The following is an 8559-nucleotide window of genomic DNA, read 5'->3' as shown; positions in this document are numbered from 1 at the left end:
GCGTCATCTCTGCCACTGAAATCTATTTCCGCCTTTTTCTTTTTCTCCAGAATCAACTATTCCAGTGCTTTACTGACCGACCCCTCTCTCCAACCTCCATTGATATAAATTCATCCAAAAGTTGGTCCCTCATGCCTTTTCCTGCCCCATGCGCATTGCACCTACTGAAATACATCGGTTCCCAGTAACACAATGTTTCTTATCCAAAAACACACGTCCTTATTTTCGTATTCCTCCACTGGGAAATAGACTAATTGACTAAGATCATGGAACATAAAGTGGAGACGTATTCCTACAGGCAACCAAATTTGAAAGGGTTCACCATAGTACTTGCCTGTAAACAGTCAAAGACTTTAGTAACATTGAAAAGGCAAAGGCATTGGTGCATTTCTCTAAAATTGCTTTAACTGTAATTGTGTTCAAAAGAAGAGACAATGCTGATTCCAGGAACTCCAGAAGCTCATTTTTTTGGCTGCCATGGGGAAAAGCTCTGCTCTTTTTTTCATGTGAACACATACCCAGTTTTAAGCTAGTGACTAGTGTATGCATCAGAAATGGCACTGATCCCAGAGATGAACCTTATGTGATTGCTCTTTTATCTTTTGAGTCTAAAAAGCAGCCACACCACAAAATTTTGTGGTCTGGAGAGTGGCTGCTATTCTCATTATTACTCTATATAAATTCCCTTTTATTTTGATCATGAGTAGGAATCCTGGCTGAATTTCTTCTTCCTGGGTGCCAGTGCTGCAGTGAGCACAAATGTTTATATGCAGATATTTTAACCTTTATTATTTCGGTGAGAACATGCATAACATGCACACGCTCCCTGTCCAATTAGGAAGTCTTTTGCCAGCTGAATTTTTGCTTATTAGTTCCCTGAGAAAATATTTTTAACGAATCAATAACAGAGTTAATTCCAAGAATACTTGGAAAATTAACAGTAACTTTTAGAGAGCAGACAATAATTAGTGTTTGATCATGAAAGTGAGGGCAAATGCCCAAATGACATCGAGAGCTCCCCCTGCTGTTCCAATCCAAAAAGAGCAAACATCCACCAATAATCCCAAAGAACAAACAGCCTGGAAATCCTTTAAAAAAACGCACCCACCAGTTTAACAAGAAATTCCACCAATGTTTGTTTCATCCATTTAATATACAGGTGTCAGAAATAAAACTAGAAAATTCAGACGTGTCAGGCTGCATTTATAAAACGCAAGAACAGTTTTTGGTCAATTCTGATAAAAGATCTGCCTGATCTTAGTGTTTTGGGGAAAGTCAGAGAGTTAAACCAAACATCATGAAATAGAAGGTTGGCCAGTATTTTCAGCCTTACTAGACTTCTGGAGGTGACCATATGCAGGGCTTTTTAGTGGCCTGCAAAGCTCTGTGGAAATAGAAGGGGAGTATCATGGCAGAGGCTGACAACAAAACTAAACTGAAGGAGTGGGTGGACTAAGATGATCATGGAATTCTGAATTAGGAATTGTTTAGAAAAGTCAAACTGTGAGACATATCAGGGCAAGAACAAGACTAAATTGAACTGTAATGAGATACTGTATGTACTCACCCTGAAGACACGTCTGGTAAAAGCAACGACAGTAGAGAAAAACAGGTTTAATCTGAAACATAGTAATACCCAAGTGTTGAGGCTTGATCATGAAACTATCACCCATAAGGAGAATGAGGCACTTGATTGTCCATAGTTATTGATGACAGAAGAAATTATTCACGTGCTGCTCTGTACCTAAAACGATCCAAATGGAGTGTCTCCACTTATCATTTTCCCTGGCTCTCTGAGTTCCTCCAGAGGACCTTCAGTCCTCTCAAGATGTTGCCTGACTCTCGTGAGTTCCTCCAGCAAATCTTTTGCTCCAGATTCCAGCATCTGCAGTCCTTGTGTCTCCATACAACACTGCAGCTGTTTGACTGGGTTGAAAACTAAACTTGTCTGCCATGTATCTGTTTATTCTAACTGCTCATCTCTACTTTCCCCTCTCACTTCCTGTTGTGTGAATGAAGTCACTGGGGAAGGTACAAGCAAATATGAAGCAGCTTCTTTATTCAACAAAACAAGATACAGCAGCCATCATATGGAGGCACTTCTGGTCGAAAGGCCTGGCTGGCCAACGTGGCGCTTGATTGTTTATGTGCTAAACATCAAAGGACAACTCCATATTTACAATGTAGCTACAATGCTTTCTGAAGTTACACACAAACTTCACACCTCCCAATTCGCACCCACACCACAGACTACATCCAAATTAATTTTAATTAGTGTCTGGTCTAAGATTCATGGCTTTTAGGAACCCATTGTTCAGAGCTGCACTCCAAATAAAATACACAAATTTATACTCGGACCCGAAGACTGCTGGCCAAAATCATGTGCTAAATGTAAATGTATTGAATCCAAAAATCATTCTAACACTTCCAATTTAATTTCATCAGCAAATTTTGAATAAATCCTGCATCCTTGTCTAGTATCCTTGGGTAGTGGTGCCCATGGATTGGGGTAGAGAGGCTGCTTCTGAGGGCTAGTGTTGGGTAGCTAGTTAAGCACTATGGCCACTGAGAAATTGGATGTGGAGCTTTGTTCTGACCCTGGACATCTCAATGTCATGGCTGGAGTCAAGCTCAAGGGGCAGTAGCCACTGTTGAATTGACTACCGTAAGGGAGTGCTCTGCAGCCAAATATCAAAGGTGGTGATGAGACAGACCATAGGATTTGGTGGCCTGTCAGCACAGAATCGGATGATGTCAGTCACCAGAAATAACCTGAATCCCAAATGCTGAGCAGCTGCAGTACTCACCCTGACCAGCCTAGCATAAGCCCTCAGAGGCAGCCTGCCCATGTAAAGCTGCGGTTAATTCATTGCTGGATTCATGCCAGGTTTTTTGCTACCAGGTCCCTGCACAGCAGTATTGTCTGTAATGCGTTAGTTAGATTTGAATTTATTTATCTCGTGTACATTGAAAAACATACACTGAAATGTGTTGTCTGTGTTAGCATCCAACACACCTGAGGATGTGCCTGGGCAATTCGCATGTGTCACCACACATTCCAGCACCAACATAGCAATGCAGAACACAGCAAGCAACAAAACAACAACCTCCCACCCACCCATCAATGCAAATGCACAGTCCTCCAACCCCAGGACAGGTTGTCTTCATTCTCCAGTGGACTTGGACTCAGGACTCACAGACACTGGGCTTTGACTTGTTCAACGGACTTGCAGAGATTCACAGACTCAGGGCTCCGGCCTATGAACCTTGATTTCCAGACTTCTGTTCAACCCTCAGACCTCAGTACTGACCCTAATCGCCATACACTAGGCTTAAAGCTTCGATATCACTGATTCGTGTACTGGGGGGTGGGGGGGAGAATCTGACTTCATTGCTCATGCCCACACGGAATGCTGACTCCGGAACTACTGACGACTTGCTGCTTGCTGGCCTGGGGACAGGAGAATGGGGAGCCACCAGCTTCATCCATGCTGGTCTCCTGGCTTGAGATCTGACCATGGATGTCCCATATCTGCATCACTGGCTTTTGAATGTGGAGCAGAGGTTTAGCGTCTGGTCTGACCTCTAACACACCTGCGTCCCTATGTCTAAACCCCCAAATGACCTCCAGCTTCCCTCTCTGTCCCCAAAACCATCACTATGAACCTAAAGATGCAATGCTATAATGAGTCGTTTGGCGTAGATTCCATTACCTCTTCCTCATATGAGCACAGGCTCAGCTGTAAGCAATGTACAAATGTACCTCTCAGATACAGCAGTTGTCCCAGTGCTGAATCTGTGTGACTGCATATATATTTCCATTCAGTCTGAAAATCTCCACACATTTGCATTGTGGAGTGGTTTCTGATAAGGTTATTTGTTAATGGAGAGAAACAATTTATAATGTGCTGCTATCCTTACTAAATGTACGTTTTTTTAATCTTTAAACCATGAGTAGGCATCTTGTCTGTTTTCCTCTTCCTAATCCTCAGGAACCCGATGGGAAACGTTCTGAACTTAAAAGTCAGTGACTAGATGCCAAGTCCTATAGTGTTAGCCTTAGCTTGATTGAAAGACTTTGCTTTGGTTCACAAAATTGTAGATATGTCCCACTCTGCATATTCGGCGAGATTACATTCTAAATGGTGATATTTTTGATGAACGTCAGGATTTTCTTGCTTATTTTATATTGCTGCAATGCTGTCAAAGTAATGTTGCATATTCACAAGAAATTTTGATGTTGAAAATACAGAGCAACACACAAGCTGCTGAAAGAACTTAGCAGGTCAGGAAGAATCAATGGAGAGGAATAAGCAGTTGACATTTCAGGTTGAGACCTTTCATCAGGAATATTGCATATTGTTGGATTCAATAACATAAGTGTGTTCTGAAGTCTTTATAATCTGCTACTTTTATTACATTGGATCAAATTATACCTCTAATTTATTTCATTAGGGCTTCACGGGATTTTTCATCATTTAGTAACGTGCTTCATCAAATCCTGCAATTGCCCTGTATGTGAACACTGGAGCAATTTAAAGAGAATAATTTCAAATTGTCTGCCAAGGACTTCAATGGATAGAAAAATAATAAAAGGCCAGTGAAGGAGAAATTTAAAGGATGTGGATAAAGTGAAATGTATAGTGGCTGGATATGTTTTGGCTAATGTGTAATGAGGATGTGTTATGGATGGGTGTTTAGCCTTCAAGTGTAATGTCAATGAGGTATGATGGGTAGGTATATCATGGACTGGTCTATAACATTCTGTATGTGCATGGAGTGGGTGCTATGCACAATGAGTAGCTGTATTCTGGATTGTGTAATGGTAGAGTGTGTAATGTACAGTTAAATTTATAGCCTATTTTCCAGCATTGTTCTTATGTAAATACACAACATTTTGGTTAAAGTACATGTTTTGTTCAAGAATGCCTTTGAAACCTAGACTTGTAGCTATTTTCATTGGAGTGTGGGAATTACTTGAAGGTCAAGCAGTGTCCATTTGATTTTCTGAAAGAACTTTTGCTGATTCAGTTCCTGTTTGCTAATCTTTGAAAAGTGCAAGTCCAATATTTCTGTGTTGCAACAGTGTTACCTAGACACCAATGATGAATACAATGAATACAATTCCTGCAACACAGTGCATTTCTTATACAGCTGGTGAATTATATTTTTGAGTACAAATTACTAAAACTTGAGGTTAACTAAATAGAATGTGAAAATACCAACTTTAATCATGAAATGTGTTTCTTTAAGCACTTATGTGTATCACAGAGAACTGTTTGAAGCTGGATTCCCCCATTTATGAACCACTAATTTGAATAGGGTTTGTCAGCACCACTTCTCATCAAAATATCTGCATCTTGAGATATTCCAGTGTCTATTCTACTTTCCGGACCCAATTCCCTTGATCTCATTCTTATTTTGCCTGGTACCCTGAGTTTCATGCAGTCCTACAAAGTGGCACTGGTGCCACTAAAAACCTTGGGCACCAATTTACTGGGAGCAGAGGTTTGAGAGATTTACCTCTTTAATTATGCCTTCTCAAATATACTGTCTGTTATATTTAATTTCGATTCTCTTTGTAATTCTTTCCTTTTGAAGTTTGTTCTTTGATGACCAGTTTGCTGTCATTCAACACTTTTTGCAGTGCTTTGATTATACTTTGTTCCCAGTTACATGACCATATATTTGCACCTTGATGGACTTATCAATCCTTACTACTTAGGTCTTCTGAAGTTCCTGAGTCTGAAAGGATAGAAAGTTAGGCTTGGACTATAGTGATTTGGATGCAAGCAGGCATGTTCACTTTTTTACCTCAAGATCAATATTGTGCTCTTTCTGATGGCAGTGGCTAAGCGATGAATTGGATGATATCCACTTATTTAAAGAACTCTGCAACTCTCGTACTCGAATAAGCAGAAGGGACCTGTGTTTAATTTCTATTTGAAATGCAATTCAACACTCACCTAGAATGCACTAAAGTCTTAAATAATATTGCAGGATCCAGGTGAGTGAAGGAAGGTGCGATGGTTCAAGCTACAGCTTTCCGAATCAGAGACAAGAATGTGATCATTTAGTACTCTAGGGTCTAATTACATTTCTGATTAATTCATAAAAATATTAATTATTTTAGTTTACCCTGTAATCTCAATACTCTTACCTACAACTTTATCCAGATGAACTTTAAAGTTCCTTTGCATTTACTGATAAGCCAAAACTTATCTGAAATTTAGATATTTCAAGAAGGAGGGAAAGTAGGTAAAAGAGGTGAATAAGTGTCATTGTTAGTCAGGGATAGTATCGCAGCTGTAGAAAGGGAGAACCCCTTCTCTGAGCTCTTCATGACTTTTATAAATGACTTGGATGAAGAATTGTAAGCATGGGTTAGTGAGTTTGTAAATGACATGAAGATTAGTGGTGTTGTGGATAGTGTAGAAGGTTGTCAAAGTTTAAAATTAATTTATTATCAAAGTACATATATGTCATCATATAAAACCCTGAGATTTATTTTTTGTGGGCATACTCAATACATTCCTAAAAGAATCAATGAAAGAATCAATACGCCAACTTGGGCATTCAACCAATCTGCAAAAAACTGTGCAAATACAAAAAGAAAGAAATAATAATAAATAAAAAAACAATAAATATCAAGAATGGGGACGAAGAGTCCTTAAAACTGAGTCCATAGGTTATGGGAACATTTCAGTGATGGGACAAGTGAAGTTGAGTGAAGTTATTCCCTCTGTTTCAAGAGCCTGATGGTTGAGGAGTAATAACTGTTCCTATACCTGGTGGTGTGAGTCTTGAGGGTCCTATACCTTCTTCCTGATAGCAGTAGCAAGAGCATGACCTGGGTGGTGGTGGACCCTAATGTTGGATGCTGCCCTTATAAATGGGGAAAACTTTACCCTTGATGGACTGGGCCGTATCCACTACTTTTTATAGGATTTTAAGTTTAAGGACATTAGTATTTTCATACCAGGTTGTAATACAACTAGTCAATATGCTCTCCACCACACATCCATAGAATTTTGTCGAAGTTTTAGGTATCATGCTGAACCTTTGCAAACTCTGAAAGAAATAGAGGTGCTGCTATGCTTTCTTCATGATTGTACTTATATACTGGGCCCAGGACAGCTTCTCTGTAGGCCTTCCATTTTAGCTTCAATAGACAGGATTTAGAGCTGGGCTAAGAAGTGGTAGATAAAGTTCAATCTAGAGAAGTGTGAAGTGATACATATTGGAAGGTTGAGCTTGATGGCAGAGTACAAAGTTAATAGCAGGATTCTTAGCAGTGTGGAGGATGGGGTGTGGGTCTAAGTCCATAGATCCCTCGAAGTTGCCGGGCAAGTTGATAAGGTGGTTAAGATGGTGTATTGGTCTTTGTTAGTCAAGGGATTTAGTTTAAGAGCTGTTGGGGTTATGTTGCAGGTCTATAAAACTGGCTAGACTACACTTTGGGTATTGTGTCCAGCTCTGGTCATCTCATTATATGAATGATGTGGAGGCTTCTTTGGAAGACGGTGCGGAGGAGATTTACCAGGATGCTACTTACATAAAAGAACATGTCCTCTGTGGGAAGGTTGAGCGAACTAGGGCTTTTCTCTTTGGAAGGAAGGAGGATAACAGGAGACATGTTAGAAGTGTACAAGATAAGAGGCATTGATAGTGTGGATAGCCAGTGCCTTTTTCCCGGGATGGCAATGGCTAATACAAGAGGAATTACTTTTAAGGTGATTGGAGGAAAGCTTAGGGGAGATGTCAAAGATAAGATTTTTACCAAGAGAGTGGTAAGTGCATGGACCACACTGCCGGGATGGTGGTAGATGAGGGATGTTAAAGAGACTCTTTGATAGGCATAGGGATGAAGAGAGATGGAGAGCTGTGTGGCAGGAAAGGCTTAAATTGACATTGAATTAAAAGATTGACACATAAAGGGCTGAAGGGCCTGTACTGTGCTGTATTGTTCTAATTTCTGTTCTAAAACACATAATGTGTGAATATTCTTTCACATAAGCTGTACCTAATTTAGTTGGTTATTGAATAGAGGTAGATGTTTGTTAATAATATAGACTGACATGAAGCACATTTACTTGTATTATGCAACAGAAACATGTATCACTAGGGGTATACAACAGATCAAGCAGTATCCATAAGGATAGAAAATGCCAACTTTTCAGGTCAAGGATGATTGTGTGATGTTTTCTAACAGTGGAAATTGAATAGTGTCACTAGAACTACTTCTTCCACATCTTTTACGGCTTCTTTTTCTTTCAAGTCTGTTGGAGTCCGTGATCTACATTTTGGTGATGTGTTTTTGGGCTGATTGAGCAGTCTGGTGTTTTGCTGTCTCCAAGGGGGTTTGATGAGGTTTTGAGCAAAATGTGCGGCCTTGAGGCCAAGAAGCCTGTAGACGAGGCGGGAAGGCCATGATCAAGTCTATTCCTCACCAACCTCGGCAATTAAAGCATTGAAGAAGATGGAAAATCATCAAAGATGAGAGCGGAAGATGGGTGGGTGTTTAAAGCTCTCTACCTGCAAGTGCCCGGTCTCTCTCTC

Source organism: Hemitrygon akajei, chromosome 21 (genome assembly GCF_048418815.1).
Source record: "Hemitrygon akajei chromosome 21, sHemAka1.3, whole genome shotgun sequence".
Classification (NCBI taxonomy): domain Eukaryota; kingdom Metazoa; phylum Chordata; class Chondrichthyes; order Myliobatiformes; family Dasyatidae; genus Hemitrygon; species Hemitrygon akajei.
The sequence above is the reverse complement of the archived record's forward strand: the minus strand, read 5'-3'. Positions refer to the sequence as shown.